Source organism: Erythrolamprus reginae, unplaced genomic scaffold (assembly GCF_031021105.1).
Source record: "Erythrolamprus reginae isolate rEryReg1 unplaced genomic scaffold, rEryReg1.hap1 H_7, whole genome shotgun sequence".
Taxonomy (NCBI): domain Eukaryota; kingdom Metazoa; phylum Chordata; class Lepidosauria; order Squamata; family Dipsadidae; genus Erythrolamprus; species Erythrolamprus reginae.
In genome coordinates, this window is record NW_027248528.1 from 1196527 (window position 1) to 1212365 (window position 15839).

At 46.5% G+C, this 15839-nt stretch overlaps 1 long non-coding RNA gene across 1 annotated transcript; it reads left to right on the forward strand.

The window, feature by feature from the left end:
• Positions 1-2618: 2618 nt before the first annotated feature.
• LOC139155862 (uncharacterized) lies at positions 2619-6148 on the forward strand. Its single transcript, XR_011557126.1, has 5 exons — positions 2619-2695; positions 3284-3423; positions 3700-3921; positions 4037-4170; positions 5915-6148. It is a non-coding gene; the product is annotated as an uncharacterized lncRNA (long non-coding RNA).
• The last annotated feature ends 9691 nt before the right edge of the window (positions 6149-15839 follow it).

The following is a 15839-nucleotide window of genomic DNA, read 5'->3' on the forward strand; positions in this document are numbered from 1 at the left end:
TCTATTTTTTCCAGGGGAACAAAAGTATTTCCCCTCTCCATCCTTCGGCTCATTTCGGAAAAGTTCGTCATGCGGCCGCACCCCCTTCCCGCCTTTCTCATTCATGAATAGTCAATAAGCTGCCTCCAAAATCTTCGGGAAAGGAGCCTTTTTCCGTAAGGACTGTACTATTACCAAAAGTGTGTGTGTGGGGGGACAACGAAATAATTAAGGAAATTGTATATCGATCTAGCTTGAGAACAAGTTCTAATAAGGCGGCTCGGGCAATAGAATAAGCTTTCTGGAATCGTTATTCCTTCCTAAAACAGCCTCTTATCTTTGCAAACAACAACAACCACCCACAACAGCTTCCATTGCATCACGGCCGCCGAACAGATTTTGTTTGAAAAACGGCGAGTAATTCCAGCCTGCACGCCAAATAATCTTTTATCCGAGCTTTTCAGTAACCTAATTACTTTCCTAGTTTATGCACATTTAGGATCTCTGATCAACAGGCGTTTACAAACAAATAAAAATCAAACAGCACGACTGAGCGGAAAGTTGCGCAAGACGAAAACGATCCAGGTGGATCCCCCCCCGCAACGCACAAATTGTAACGATTTAAATAAATAACATTTCTATCCTTTATTAACTGTGCGTCCCCCCCCCCCCAATTTGGTTCGACCCTTCCTCCCACTTCGGCGCCGCCTCTTGTTTTCATTCAGTCCCTAGCCACGTGCCCTCAGGTTCCCGGAGAGGCCGCAGCTCCGCCCCTTTCTGGCTCTTCGCCCTTGCCGTAGTACTCTGGTAACCTAGTTTAGTGGGGGCGAGGTTATATAAAGGTAGCGACGGAGGCGTTTCGGCCAGTCACCTGGAGGACGCCGAGGGTGAGGACGGCCGCAGGAAAGAAAAGAAAGAGGGGAGGAAGGGTCTTCAGTTATTTAAGGGGGTTCTCCGACCCCGCCACTTTCTCAAGTGACCCCACCCGCTTTTCTTGGGGACAATTTGCAACTTTTCCCAAGTTCAGCGCTTTTTTTGGAAAAAAAAAAGAAAAAATATGGGGCGTGGATAGGAAGGGGGTCTTCGGTGGCTTAGTTCTCCAATCCCCACTCCTTTCTCAAGCGCCCCCCTCTTTCTGAGGGCTTTGCAAGGTTTTACAAAGGAAATATTTTTGGGGGTGTGAGTGTGTTTCTGGACTTTGTGCTTCCAGGAGGTATTGGGGGTGTTATTTATTTATTTAGGGTGGTTTTTTAAAATGACTTCTCCCAAGCAGCCACCTTTTTTTTCCTGGGAGTTTTTGCAGGTTTTTTGGGGTGTTTTTTTTGCAAATGCTTCTTTGCGAAAACAAAACTGCATTTGGGAGGTGGGTCTTGAGTTATAAAAGGTTTTTTTAAAAAAAGTTTGCAGTTTTTCCAAGTGTACAGTACATGGTTTCACCCCCACCCACCCCAAATCTGTCAATGGCCTTTTGGAAGTGGTTTCATTCTGGACTAATACTTTACAAGGAGCTTTTAAGTGTTTTATTTATCAAATTTATATGCTGCTTGTCTCACTATCCAGAATGGCTGGGTGGGCAATTTGGGAGCCCTGGGAAGCTTCAGATAATTTGCTAGTTGGAACTTCAGATTGGTTTACTGAATGTTTATCCCACCTTTATTACTTTATAAATTACTCAAAGCAAGGATTATTCCTAATCCTTTTTTCTCCACAACAATCCTGCGAGGTGGGCTGGGCTTAAAGGAACTGCTCCACAGTTACCCACTAACTACAAACTTGGTTTCTTATTGAATCCACTTTATTTTGTATCCCTTTGTATTATTTTGTTTACATTTTTCTTACATCGTAAGCGCCCAGAGACTCTGCAACAGTGAGATGGGTAGCATATAAATTTAGTAAGTAAATAATACCCAGTCAGACCTTCCCAAAATTCTGCTGAGTCAGATTTTCAAGTTCTTTCTCTTTTTTTCCAAAAGCCCCTCCTGAGGGGGGGGGGGGGCAGGTGAGAATGTCAAACACTTTATACCAAATTTTATAATTGGTGGAATGTTAAAAAATAGTTTTAATAATACATGAATAAATTTTAAAATGTACTTATTAAATTAAATATACAATAGTATGTTAAGAAATTTAAAGGATAAGGTTTTTAGATTGAATAAGTGATTTCAATTATTTTATATTGTTAAAATAGATATAAAGAAGTAGATTTTAAATTGAATAATTACATAGTATTGTAGGACTTTAATTAATTTTAAGTATAAGATTTTTATTAGTTTAGTTAATTGATTTTAATTAGTTTAATTACCTGATTAAAATGATATTTTAGTAATACATTGACAAAAATTCATAGATATTAGAATTGATTTTAATTATATGAACTATAATATAAAAATTGAAATATAGATGTAGATTTTATAGGAAAGCAGAGTATTATAAACTATTTCTGTACTTATCTGATCATAGTTAGACCTTTTTTTCTGTATTAGTTAGACTTCTATGATTAGTGGAGCAATGGTAGCTCCTTTAAATGTTAAATGTTGTTTGTATTGTCTGTCTTAAAGAAAAACAATAAAAATATTTAAAAAAAGAGAATGTCAAACACATTGATATGGATAAATCCTGTTGCTTTTCTTTCCTTCCCAGGTAACAAAATGAATATCATTTGTTAAACATGCAGATTGGCAGGTCAGAGTCTAACTCAAAACGAATGGTGACACAGGTATGAAAATGTGAAACGTTTTTTAATTTGGGCAGTGAAAGAAAAGGGTCTCCTGTTAATCTCTTTGGCACTAAATCTAAGAAGAGATTACTAATCTTATCAGAAGTTTTATTTACCTATTTTTTATTTATAAATCATCTTTATTACTTCTATAAATAAGACTGCAATTACTGGTGTATCCTCCCATTTTTGCCACAACTAGTCTGAGGTGGGTTGAGATGAGAGACGGGTCGGCTCAAGGTAACCCAGATGGCTTTCATGCCTAAGTCTGTACTAGAACTCGCCATCGCCTGGCGATTGATCAAAAATTATCCCGCTGGTTTTCATATCTAAGACAGGCCTAGAACACACCTGGTGATTGGCCCAAAGGCACCCAACTGGATTTCATACCTAAGGTGGACTGGAACTGCTGGACGTCTGGTGATTGATCCAAAGTCGCTCAGCTAGCTGGCTTTGATGCCTGAAGCAGGACTAGAACTCCTTAAGTCAACCTAAATAAACACATTCTTTTTCTCCCCACTCCCAAATATTAATTTCCCCTCTAGCCATCCTTCCAGCACCCGGCATTCACCCACTCTTTGCTTGCAGTTTCTAGAAACGGATGTTGGTAACTGAAACAGGCATCAAATACCCAGAGAACACCAAAGGCGGTTGCTCCATTCTTGGAGGGCTGATGGATCCTCACCCAGGAGACATTGAAAGGACCACGTGGTGCCAGATGTGCGCAGGTGAGGATTCTGGCTGTGCCCCCATCTGTGCGGTAAACCGATATGGCCGGGGACATCATTACTTTCTGTTTGAGAGTGGTACGGTGGCCTAGAGAAGCACCTTTCAACATTGACCACAGGTGAGGGATGAGGCAAGGCTGGCCAAGACCACCATCGCCACCACTTCCCTGACCCATCACTTATTGGTCTGGCTCCCTTTTCCCTGTTTTTAAACATCTCTGCGTTCCAGAGGCCTGATGCCCGCTCTGGCTTTGCCCCCCCTTCTGACTTTTGCAGGTGGTCCAAGAATCCAGCCATCCTCTAGAGTCCCTGAAACAGTGTCTGAAAGGGAAGGAAGGCCGTGCGAGGGAACCTGATGGTCAAACGGGTGGATTTCTCCGCCTGCACAGTCATTTCGCCTGATCCCAACCTCTCTATCGACCAAGTAGGCGTCCCATGCTCCTTTTCTGCCAACATGACCTTTGCTGAGATCGGGCCACCTTTCAACCTTGACCACAGGTGAGGGATGAGGTAGGGCTGGCCAACACCACCATCACCACCACTTCCCTGACCCAGCACTTATTGGTCTGGCTCTCTCTTTGACTCTGCTGGCTTCTCCCCCGTCCTCCCCCAGGCTGCAGGAGCTGGTGAGCTGAGGGAACAGTCAGTATCCTGCAGCCAAATACTGTACAGTACATCATCCAGCACAACAGACAGGATTGATCTCTGCTTCCACTCAAAGTCCAGTGACCTCCACTTGGGTACAAGGTCAGTCTGGCTGGAAAAGGGGAGAGTGTGTGTCTGTGAAATGGTCATAGTGGGGCAGGAGAGTAGCCCTAACTTGTGGGGTGTGAACCAAGATGGCAGGCAAGGAAATGGTGAGACTGATCTGAAAAGGGGCCGGGTGGATTATCTTAGAAACAGAAACATAGAAGACTGATGGTAGAAAAAGACCTCATGGTCTATCTAGTCTGCCCGTATACTATTTCCTGTATTTTATCTTACAATGGATATATGTTTATCCCAGGCATGTTTAAATTCAGTTACTGTGGATTTACCAACCATGTCTGCTGGAAGTTTGTTCCAAGGATCTACTCCTCTTTCAGTAAAATAATATTTTCTCATGTTGCTTTTGATCTTTCCCCCAACTAACTTCAGATTGTGTCCCCTTGTTCTTGTGTTCATTTTCCTATTAAAAACACTTCCCTCCTGAACCTTATTTAACCCTTTAACATATTTAAATGTTTCGATCATGTCCCCCCTTTTCCCACCAACTCTGGCTGGGCAGCGTTGGGACTATGAAATGCTACACAAATAGTGCTCAGCTTCCAACAGTCTGTTTAGTGACCATTCAAAGTTACAGCGGCCATGAAAAAAGGGGGCTTGTGACAGTTTTTCACATTTACGATGGTGGCAACTGCTGTCCCGCAATCATGCGATTGAAATGCAGGCACTTTTGCAGCCTCCTGACAAGCAAAATCCACTTAACAACCAAAGCTTCTTCAGCTCTGACTGGCGGGTGGGGAATGGAAGGGTTTATATCCCTGGAGACAGCTAGTTATTTGCATCCTTTTAGAATACAATAGAATTTGTTATTGACAAGTGTGATTGGATACACAAGGAATTTTTCTTGGAGCATATGCACATCAAGAATTATAAGGTATAATACTTAATGATAGTCCGGCTAGAAAAAAGCACTCAAGTCATATTAGGAACCAGTCAATATAAATTGTAAGGATACAAACAACAAAGTTACAGTCATACAGCCGTTTGTGGGAGGAGATGGGTGATCGGAGCGATGAAAAGATCAATAGTAGTGCAGACCAAGTCAATAGTTTGGCAGTGTAAAGGGAATTTCCCCCCCTAGCTGAGTAGTGGCCAGAACAGCTCTCTAATGGCCAGTTCTGTGCAAGGAGAATCCATTCCTCCACTATCTTGTCAGTGCTAGAGAAGCTTCTTTGATAAGAAGTGAGATGTCCAAAGGAAAAAACAAAGTCCAGTTGCCCCTTGGTGGGGGAAGCACCTTTGGGACGACTGGTAATTCTCTCTCTCTGCTCTTAGCATAGAAGACAGGAGGATGTGGATTGTGACTTTGGTATCCTCTTTTCTTCCTTCCTGTCCCTGATATACGGCGTATATAAGTGCTAAGGGGAGTATATAAGTGCACTGATGTGCCTATCGTCCCCTGTCCAATTGCCTTCCCTTATATCATATATCATATATATTCTCTCCTTATCTCTCTCTCTCTCTCTCTCTCTCTCTCTCTCTCTCTCTCTCTCTCTCTCTCTCTCTCTCTCTATATATATATATATATATATATATATATATATATAATATCATATTTATTCTCTCCCTATCTCTTATATATATTCTCTCCCTCCCATCTACTTCTCTTCTTTTTTACTTTCTATCTTTATATATATTACTTAATGTCTATTCTCTTCCATATGTATTGTATATTGGACAAAGAGTAAAATAAATAAAATAAATATTCCCCCACCCACTCACACAGGGGGAAGTGATGAACTTGCTGATGTTCCCCTCCACTTGGGATGGCATAGTGCCCCAGCCGACCATCCTGAAACCTCGCCTGCTCTGGATTGGGAAGCAGATCTTCTGCCTCATCATCTCGGGACATATTAACAGCACCCACCCAGACAGCAAAGACAGCGGCCGGTGAAAGCACATCTCTCTGGGCAACACCAAGGTACCTCGGCTGCTTCTTGCTGGGAAGGGAGGGTAAGGGGTGCACATCTCTCTGGAGATTCTTTCCCCCAGGATTGAAAAACATCTTGAAAAAGAAAAGGTACTAACACATAGAAACGTACAAGATTGACGGCAGAAAAAGACCCCATGGTCCATCTAGTCTGCCCTTATCCTATTTCCTGTATTTTATCTTAGGATGGATATACAGTAGTACCTCTAGATACGAGCTGCTCTACATGCGAGTATTTCAAGATACGAGCCACGAGGGGAGAGACATTTCTGTTCTATTCCCGAGCTCAAATTCGGGATACGAGCCGAGCGTCCACTAGGTGGCGCAGGAATCCTTGCTTTTGGTTATCTCAGAGGGGAAAAACAACTTGTTCCATATACGAGTTGCCTCGAGATACAAGCTCCCTTATGGAACGAATTATGCTCGTATCTAGGGGTACTACTGTATGTTTATCGCAGGCATGTTGAAATTCAGTTACTGTGGATACCATTCTATAAAGCCTTAGTTAGACTGCATCTGGAGCATTGCATCCAGTTTTGATCACCACATTATAAAGAAGATGTAGAGACTCTATAAAGAGTGCAGAGAAGAGCGACAAAGATGATGAGGGGGACTGGAGGATCAAACCTACGACGAACAGTTGCAGGAACTGGGCATGGCCAGTTTAGGGAAGAGAAGGATCAGGGGAGACATGAGAGCGTCTTCCAGTATTTGAGGGGCTGCCACTGGGGTGGGGTCGAGTATCAAGCTACTTTCCAAAGCACTTGAAGGCCAGACAAAGAATAATGGGTGGAAATTAAATAAGGAAATTCAATTTGGAAATAAGATGAAATTTTCTGACAGTGAAAACCATCAACCCATGGAACAGAAGTTGCCTTTGGAAGGTGTGGGAGCTTCATCCCTGGAAGCTTCCAAGAAGAGACTGTACTATCATCTGTCAGAAATGGTCTCCTGTTTGGGCGGGGGTGGGGTGGGGTTGGACTACAAAGTCTTTTCCAACTCTTGTTAACATTTACAGAATAATATCTACAGAGCACCTAACCTGTTATGGAAGTGTTTGGCTCCTCCGGTGGTGAGGGAGGAGAGCTGGAGGGGGTAGGATGTACCCTTCATTCTCTGCTTTGCTTCGGTGGTGGAGTTTCACCCTGGGATTGAGGTCAAGACTGGCCCCACATTCCTCCTTCTAATCTCCAAGTGATTGTGGAGAACGGAGAGCCGATCATTTTAGATCATGTGGCCATGGGAGCATGCCGCAATGGTCATTGAGTGTGAAAACAGGTCCTAAGTCCCTTTTTCCCCAGGACTGTTGTAAATACGGTCACTAAATGAGCCATAGTAAGTTGAGGACTACCTACGTTTAGTTCTGTGTTTTGCAAGTTGGGAATTTTTTAAGCCGGCTGGGGAATTCTAGGAGTTGAAGCCCACCCCGCTTCAAAGTTCTCCAGCTTAGAAAATATTTGGATTAAAACTCCTTAAAACCCACCTCTGCCGTCAGGCATGGGGGAATTGAGACATCTCCCCCGGGCCTATACAATTTATCTATGGTATGTTTGTGTGTATGTCTGCTTTAATAATGGTTTTTTTCTTTTAATGTTTTTAAATTATTAGATTTGTTATGAACTGTATTATTGTTGTTGTGAGCCGCCCCGAGTCTACGGAGAGGGGCGGCATACAAATCTAATTAATTAATTAATTAATTAATTAAACACGCAATGATACACACCCTCCCCTGCAAAACATACACACTGAATGTTGAGGATGTAACCGCGCGGGGAGAGGGAATGGCTGCCACATTTTAAAATGAAAAATGGTCTTAGTCGTTTCTGTTAAATCAGAGGACTGGAGACCATGGGCTAATAACAGCTCTTTTATTAGCAGAGAACGATCAGCAGCGTTCAGCTCAGTTCACAGTCTCCAAGTTGCTCAAGCCGCGTCTATTTATACTTTTCAAAAGTGCGGGAAAACCATTTGACAGTTATTTGGTTTTGGCGGCAAGTCTATTTGACTTGCCAATCAGCAATCAGCTTTCAACAGTTAACAAGACATAACACCCCTCCCCTCATAGGTGGCCGATATCTGTCAATCATTTAATCATGTTACGTAGGCCTATAATTAGATTGGAGGTTTGGATGATCTTTGAGACCTGCGCAGATCAGTTACTGGAGAGCTGTCCTCCTGTGAGGCCGGCTCTTGTACTGCTCCGCCCTGGTTAAGAATTTCTTGGCCTGTGGGCTTCGATGAAGCCTTACCATCGCCGGCCTCCAGGGGTCCAGGGCAGCCATCACCGGAAGCCTGAAGAGGACTTGTTGAGTACGATGCTTGATTTTCTTCGTTTGTAGATTGGTCGAGATCTGGAAAAGGCAGAGTATTGGCGTTAGAGGGATTGTTTTGTATGACCCGCTTTTTTAATTGGTCTATGTGTCTCCGCCACTCTCTGCCATTGGTTAATTTTATTAAATACGACTTTGGTCCAGTTCGTTCCTCGATTTGCCCTTCTCTCCAGTGTAATTCAGAGTCAAAGTCTTTGGCGAAGATTGAGTCGCATGGGTTAAAATGTCTTTTTGGAAGAAGTTTAGGTTTGTCTTTTTGGGTAGAATATTCAGGGTGTACCCGATTCAGTTGAGAGCGGAGTCTCCTTCCCATGAGGAGCTCTGCTGGACTTTTGTTGGTAGTTGCGGATGGAGTTATGTGTTGGGCCAGGAGGAATTCGTCCAGCCGTTCTTGCCAGTCTCCAGGGGCAGATCGGCTGAGAGCCTCCTTGGTGATCCTTACCATGCGTTCCTCAAGGCCATTAGCGGCCGGAAAATGAGGAGAGATTAGAGTATGCGGGATTCCTAGCCCCGCTAAAACTAGCTCCATTTGGCGGCTGGTTAATTGTGGGCCATTATCGTAATATAATCTTGATTTAATTTGTGTATATGGCCACCACTCGTATTTTTATTCCTCTATATTGTTTTCAAATTCCCTTCTTTATCTAATATCTGTGAATATGTGACCATTTTATCTAAGCCTATGGCGTATGGCCACCAGTCTATTTTTATTCTTTCTTTCTCTAATAGTAATATTTTCAAATTCCCTTATTTATCTAATATCTGTGAATATGTGACCATTTTATCTAAGCCTATGGTGTTTGGATATATTAACAGCCTCCATTCCTGAGAACCAAGCTGGGACTTTTGCGTAATATTGTCTTTTAATTTTGTTCCATGTTTCTAACAACGATACCCTAATTTTATGATTCCTAAAATATGAGTATGTTTTGTGTTTCCTGTGCCAGAGAAAGCTGTGCTACCCCGCCTGTAGATTGTGCCCTTCAATTGCCAATAGTCTGATATTCTTTAGTTGGATCCATTCTTTAAGCCAAACTAGTACAGAGGCTTTGTAATATAACTCAAAGTGTGGGAGTTCAAGTCCCCCCTGCTTTCTGCTATCTTGTAACCATTTCAGTTTGAAATGCACACACCCCCTCCTCCTCCCCCCTCCCTCTTAAAGCTGCACCTAGGCGCACTGCAACTTTGGAGGAAAAATGGATGATCTGCTAAGTTTAAGGAGCAGGGAAAAGTTAGCTCCAAGTGCTTTGAATTGACCATGCTATTTGACTTGGTTTGCCCAAGCTCGGCAGAGAGGCAGGGATAAATTCGTCAGAGTCTTGCTATCAGCAAACCCTGTGCTGTCTCCTCCAGTACAGCCCCTTTCCAAGGTAACAAAGGTTGACCCCCCACACTTCCCCCTTTCTTTTAAAGAGAAGCTGCGTGTTGAATCCTTGCTGGAATGAAGGACTGCAATCTTGTAGTAAGTAATGGTTCTTTATGAAACAGGAAGTAACGGTTTACAGAACTAAACAAGACAAACATGGCCATGCCTGGCAGCTATATATATACCGGGCTGCCAGGCTGAGCCAACCAATCACCTTGCAGTATTTTCCCACCCAAGGAATATGGGGCGGGTACAAGGCCTAACTGTCCTCTGGACACAACACCCCTTCTCACCTGGTTGGTGCACACAAAATCCTCTAAATAAGCGGGATGTTTGTGTGGCCTTGATGAACGGCGGGGTTCGGCCCCTGGTAGGGGCAATGATGATTCTGTTTCTCTAGACAATGGTTGTGGTTGATCTTCTGTGTGTATTTCCTGGTGTAATGGTTGCGGTATCGGTCTTTGATATTGATTGTCCAGGGAGGAAGTGATCTCTGTATAGTCGGATGGTGTGGTGCAGGTTGCCGGGACGGATGGTGCTTGTGACGCCGGCGTAGCAGCTTCTAAGGTTCGCCGGCGTAGTAGGTCTATGTGCCGACACCAGGTCCGTCCATCAATTAGTTGGACCCTATAAGAACAAGGGACTGTTATTTCAGAGACCCAACCTGGCTCCCAACGGTGTTCTCCCCCCCCCCATAATTTTGGGCATATACCAGATCTCCTTGGACAAATGCTCTCATGAAATTTGGTGTTTCCCTGTCTGTATTAGCAGTATATGTGGGATGAATCCTATCTAACCTAGTATGCAGGCGTCGGCCCATAAGTGCCTCTGCTGGGCTCCTGCCTGTGGTGGGGCAGGGGGTTGAATGCTGAGTTATCAAATAGAGATTTACCTTGTTCCTCCAGTCCAAACCTTTGAGATGGCCGAGGGCCTCTTTTGTAGATCTCACGGCCCGTTCCGCCCTGCCGTTGCTACTAGGGTGCCAAGGGGCTGTTAAAATTTGTCTGATTCCTAAGGCGGCTAAAAATACCTGGAATTGTGAGGATGTGAACTGTGGTCCATTATCGGTTACCAACTGGTCGGGTAACCCGTGCATGGAAAAATGTCGAGATAGCACATTAATTACACTCTCCGATGTCGTGGATTGTAGTATGTCTACTTCTACCCAGCCTGAGTAAGCGTCTACTAGTACCATGAATTGTTGATCATGGAAAGGGCCAGCCAGGTCAAGGTGGATTCTGGACCATGGCCCTCTAGGTATTTCCCACTGTCTTGGATGAGCTTCTGGTGGCATGGGTCTGGAGTTCTGATATTCCGGGCAGCGATCTACCCAGGTCTGGATGGCTTGGTCTAAACCCGGCCACCAGACATAGCTGCGAGCCAAGGCCTTCATCCGAACAATGCCTGGTTGGCACTCATGGAGGAGGCGCAAAACTACATCCTGTAGAGAAGGAGGAACGATGACTCGTGATCCCCACAGTAAACACCCTCTATGCATAGATAACTCACTCTGTTGGGTTTGAAATGGGGCAAACCTGCTGGGTAGAACTCCTGTGGGCCACCCCCGTTTAACCCAGTCTATGACTTGGGAGATGGAGTTATCGGAGGAGGAGTGGGCAGCTATGTCAGATGCAGACAGTGAATTGTTAACTTCCTCTATGAGGAGGACCTGTGATGTAGGTGAGGGATCTATAACTGGTACTGGCAAGGGACAGCGGCTAAGGGCATCTGCGTGTGCCATATCCTTCCCGGGACGATATTGCAACTGGTAAGTATAGGCCGCTAAAAATTCCGACCACCTGGTCATTCTAGGGGATGTGAATTGAGGAGACTCTTTAGTGCCCGCTATTATGCCCAATAAGGGTTTGTGGTCAGTTTGCAAAATGAAGGGTCTGCCATACAAATAATCATGAAACTTCTTTACTGACACGACAAGGGCTAAGGCCTCCTTGTCCATCTGACTATAATTTCTCTCGGTGTTGGACAAGGTTCGTGAAAAATATGCTACGGGGGCTTGGGAACCATTGGGTAATTGGAAGCTCGGCGGCAATGATGTAAGGGGTTTCCCCTGGCCGCCGAGCAGCTGAGAAGCTCGGCGGCGGTGCAGCAGCAGCATGGGCGGCGGTTTCTCTCTCGGCCGCCGAGCAACTGAGGAGCTCGGCGGTGCGGCGGCAGGCGACTAGAGTCCGGTGGCCACTGAGCAGCTGGGACACTCGGCGGCGAAGAAAAAGGGGTTTCCCTCGGCCGCCGAGCAGCTGAGGAGCTTGGTGGCGGTGCGGCGGCAGCGTGGGCGGTGGAGGGAAATCTGGTGGCCCGAGCAGCAAGGAAAAGTTCGGCAGGGTTTTCCTTTGGTTTCTGCGTGGCTCGGTGTGGTGCCGTGAAAATGGCTGAGGGGAACCCGAAGCAGCAGCGGTGGCTGAGGGAAGTCCCTGGTTACCTTCTCTCTGGTGCACGTTTCCTCGTTGCCAGATGTTGAATCCTTGCTGGAATGAAGGACAGCAATCTTGTAGTAAGTAACGGTTCTTTATTAAACAGGAAGTAACGGTTTACAGAACTAAAGAAGACAAACATTGTAGTAACCAGAGACTTCGTATAGAAATGGCCTTTATTATAGGAACACACGCCAAAGCAGGCAGGCACAGACTTAAAACATTACAGAACAACACTAGCTCTTTATACCCAGAGCTGGCTGAGGTACTAACCAATACACATTCAGTAACTTTTCCCGCTTACACTGTTACTGTGTATACGCGTCCAATCAGCACCCTGGATAGGGCACCAATAGCCGCGGCTTGCAGCCGGCCAGTTGTCAAGTAGACACTTCACTCCTTTCCCTTTGGTTGGAGCACACATAGTCATTTAAATAGGCGGGCTTTTTACAAATCCTGCTGGAGCGCCTGGGCTCCACGGCAACCTCTGGAAGTAACTGGAAGTGATTCGCTCTGCCTTGGGTCAGGGCTGGACAAGGCTTCTGGCTGGGCTTCCTCTCGGGTTAAATTCCCAGGGTTTCTTGCAATGACCGGTGCATTATACAATTCCCTTTCGGGGACCCCGCGCCGGTCACCGTTCCCGGCAGTTTCTAGAGCCCCTGCCCTGTTCAAACGGATTTGATCCAGATGTCTCTTCCATATCCGACCATCCACTAACACTGTCTCATATGAATGAGGCCCCAATTCCCTGCTCACGGTAGCCCGTTCCCAATTCCGACCGCCCGAGTATGAGCGGACATACACTGAATCACCTACCTCTAGCTTCCTGTCCGGCGGTTCTGGCCACTGCGCGGCTTGAGAATACAATGGGTGTAGCCGGTCTAGGATAATCCTGAGTTTCCTACCCATCAATAGCTCCGCCGGGGTCTTCCCGGTTGCCACACAAGGGGTGGAGTGCTGAGCTAGTAACAACTCTGTTATCTTCTGATGCCAAGACCCCTGTGGCATTCTCTTGAGGGCATCTTTGGCCGAGCGAACCATACGTTCAGCCTGCCCATTACTGGCCGGATGCCAAGGCGATGCCAACGCATGTCTGATGCCCACAGACGCTAAAAACGATTCAAACACCACAGACGTGAACTGTGGCCCATTGTCTGATACTAAAAGGTCAGGAAACCCGTGCGAGGCAAATAAGGATTCTAAAACTTCAGTGATGGCCTGAGACTGGGTAGACCGCAGGCGGACCACCTCCAACCACTTAGAGTGGGCATCTACCACAATTAGGAAATTCTGCCCCATAAAGGGGCCAGCAAGATCAAGGTGCAGCCACACCCAAGGCCCTGCAGGAGGTTCCCAACATAACAGCTCAGAGCAAGGGGGAAAAGGCCGACTTTCCTGGCACACCATACATGCCGCTACCCGCTGTTCAATCTCCCTACCCATGCCTGGCCACCAGACGTAATCACGGGCTAGCCCCTTCATGCGGACTATGCCCCGGTGCCCCTTGTACAAAAGCGATAGGACCCTACAGCGCAGATTAGGGGGAATCACCACTCTACTTCCCCTAAGTAAACAATCCTTTTCTATTGAAAATTCGTTCCGACAACGAAAGTAAGGAGTAAACACCTCCCCTGGGGCGGAGGCAGGCCACCCTCGGAGCACCCACTGCTTAACCCTAGCTGATATCTGATCACACCCTGTTTCTCTAGCCACCTCAGGGGCCGCTAACAATAAGGGTCCCTCCCCTAATGACATGACTGTACAGGCTGGAGCCGGGTCAGACAGAAGATCCGAGAGGGGACATCTACTCGATGCATCTGCATGTGCAATGTGGCGCCCCGGTCTATAGATTAAGGAATAGTTGTAATTAGCCAAAAAAACTATCCAATGAGACATCCGCGGAGATAAAACAATTGGGCTCTGCCGGTTTCCCGCTAGCCCCAATAAGGGCTGGTGGTCAGTGACCAACTCAAAATGCCGTCCATAGAGATAATCATGGAACCGGCAGACTCCCGCGATTAGGGCTAATGCTTCCTTATCGATGTGGCCATAGTTCCTCTCCGCCTTGGCTAGGGTGCGAGAAAAAAATGCCAACGGAGCCTCTTTTCCGTCGGGTAGCCTATGGCTTAACACTGCCCCCACGCCGTACTGAGACGCATCGCATGTCAAGACTAAAGGCAAAGCAGGTGAGTACTGGGCTAATATGCTATTAGAGGTTAGTATCTCTTTAACTGCCCCAAAAGCCGACTCCTCACGCCTGCCCCAATGCCACACAGCCTCCTTATCCAGTAATCTGTGCAACGGCTCTGCAACCGACGCCTTATGAGGCAAAAACACAGCATAAAAATTCAACAGCCCCAAGAATGCCTGAAGCTCTGACTTCGACTGGGGCCTCGGTGCCTCCCTAATAGCCCTCGTTTTCTCCGCTGTGGGGTGAATTCCCTCAGCATCTACGGTAAACCCCAGAAATTCCACCCTCGGAACACCATACACACATTTTTTGGATTTTAATTTTAACCCTGTGTCCCTGAACTTAGATAAAACCTGCCTGACTCTTAGCTCTAACTCCTCGACAGTACTACCTGAAACCAACACGTCGTCGAAGTAGGGCACCGTTCCCCCTATTCCATACAGCAACCTTTCCACGAGCCCTTGGAATACAGTGATCCCTCGAGTTTCGCGATCTCGATCTTCGCGAAACGCCATATCGCGATTTTTTTAAAAAATTAATTAAAAAACCCCCACTTCCGCGTTTGGTTTCGGGAGTCAGCTGGGAAGCGGCGCGGCTGTTTTAAAAGGTCGCAGCCGGCCTGGGGGGCTTCCCAGCACTCCCCCGAACCCCCAACCCAGGTTCGAGGGGGTGCTGGGAAGCCCCGCATGCCGGCTGCGCCCTTTTAAAACAGCTGCGCCGCTTCCCAGCTGAGTCCTGAAATCAAACGCGGAAGTTCGAGAATGGGGCAGGAAAGAGTGCAGAAAAACGGAGGGAACCCATGGAGATCCAGGGGGGAGAATGGGGCAAGAAAGAGTGCAGAAAAACGGAGGAAACCCATGGAGATCCAGGGGGGAGAATGGGGCAGGAAAGAATGCAGAAAAACGGGGGAAACCCATGGAGATCCAGGGGGGAGAATGGGGCAGGAAAGAGTGCAGAAAAACGGAGGAAACCCATGGAGATCCAGGGGGGAGAATGGGGCAGGAAAGAGTGCAGAAAAACGGAGGAAACCCATGGAGATCCAGGGGGGAGAATGGGGCAGGAAAGAGTGCAGAAAAACGGAGGAAACCCATGGAGATCCAGGGGGGAGAACGGGGCAGGAAAGAGTGCAGAAAAACGGAGGAAACCCATGGAGATCCAGGGGAGAGAACGGGGCAGGAAAGAGTGCAGAAAAACGGAGGAAACCCATGGAGATCCAGGGGGGAGAACGGGGCAGGAAAGAGTGCAGAAAAACGGAGGAAACCCATGGAGATCCAGGGGGGAGAACGGGGCAGGAAAGAGTGCAGAAAAACGGAGGAAACCCATGGAGATCCAGGGGGGAGAACGGGGCAGGAAAGAGTGCAGAAAAACGGAGGAAACCCATTGAGATCCAGGGGGGTGAACGGGG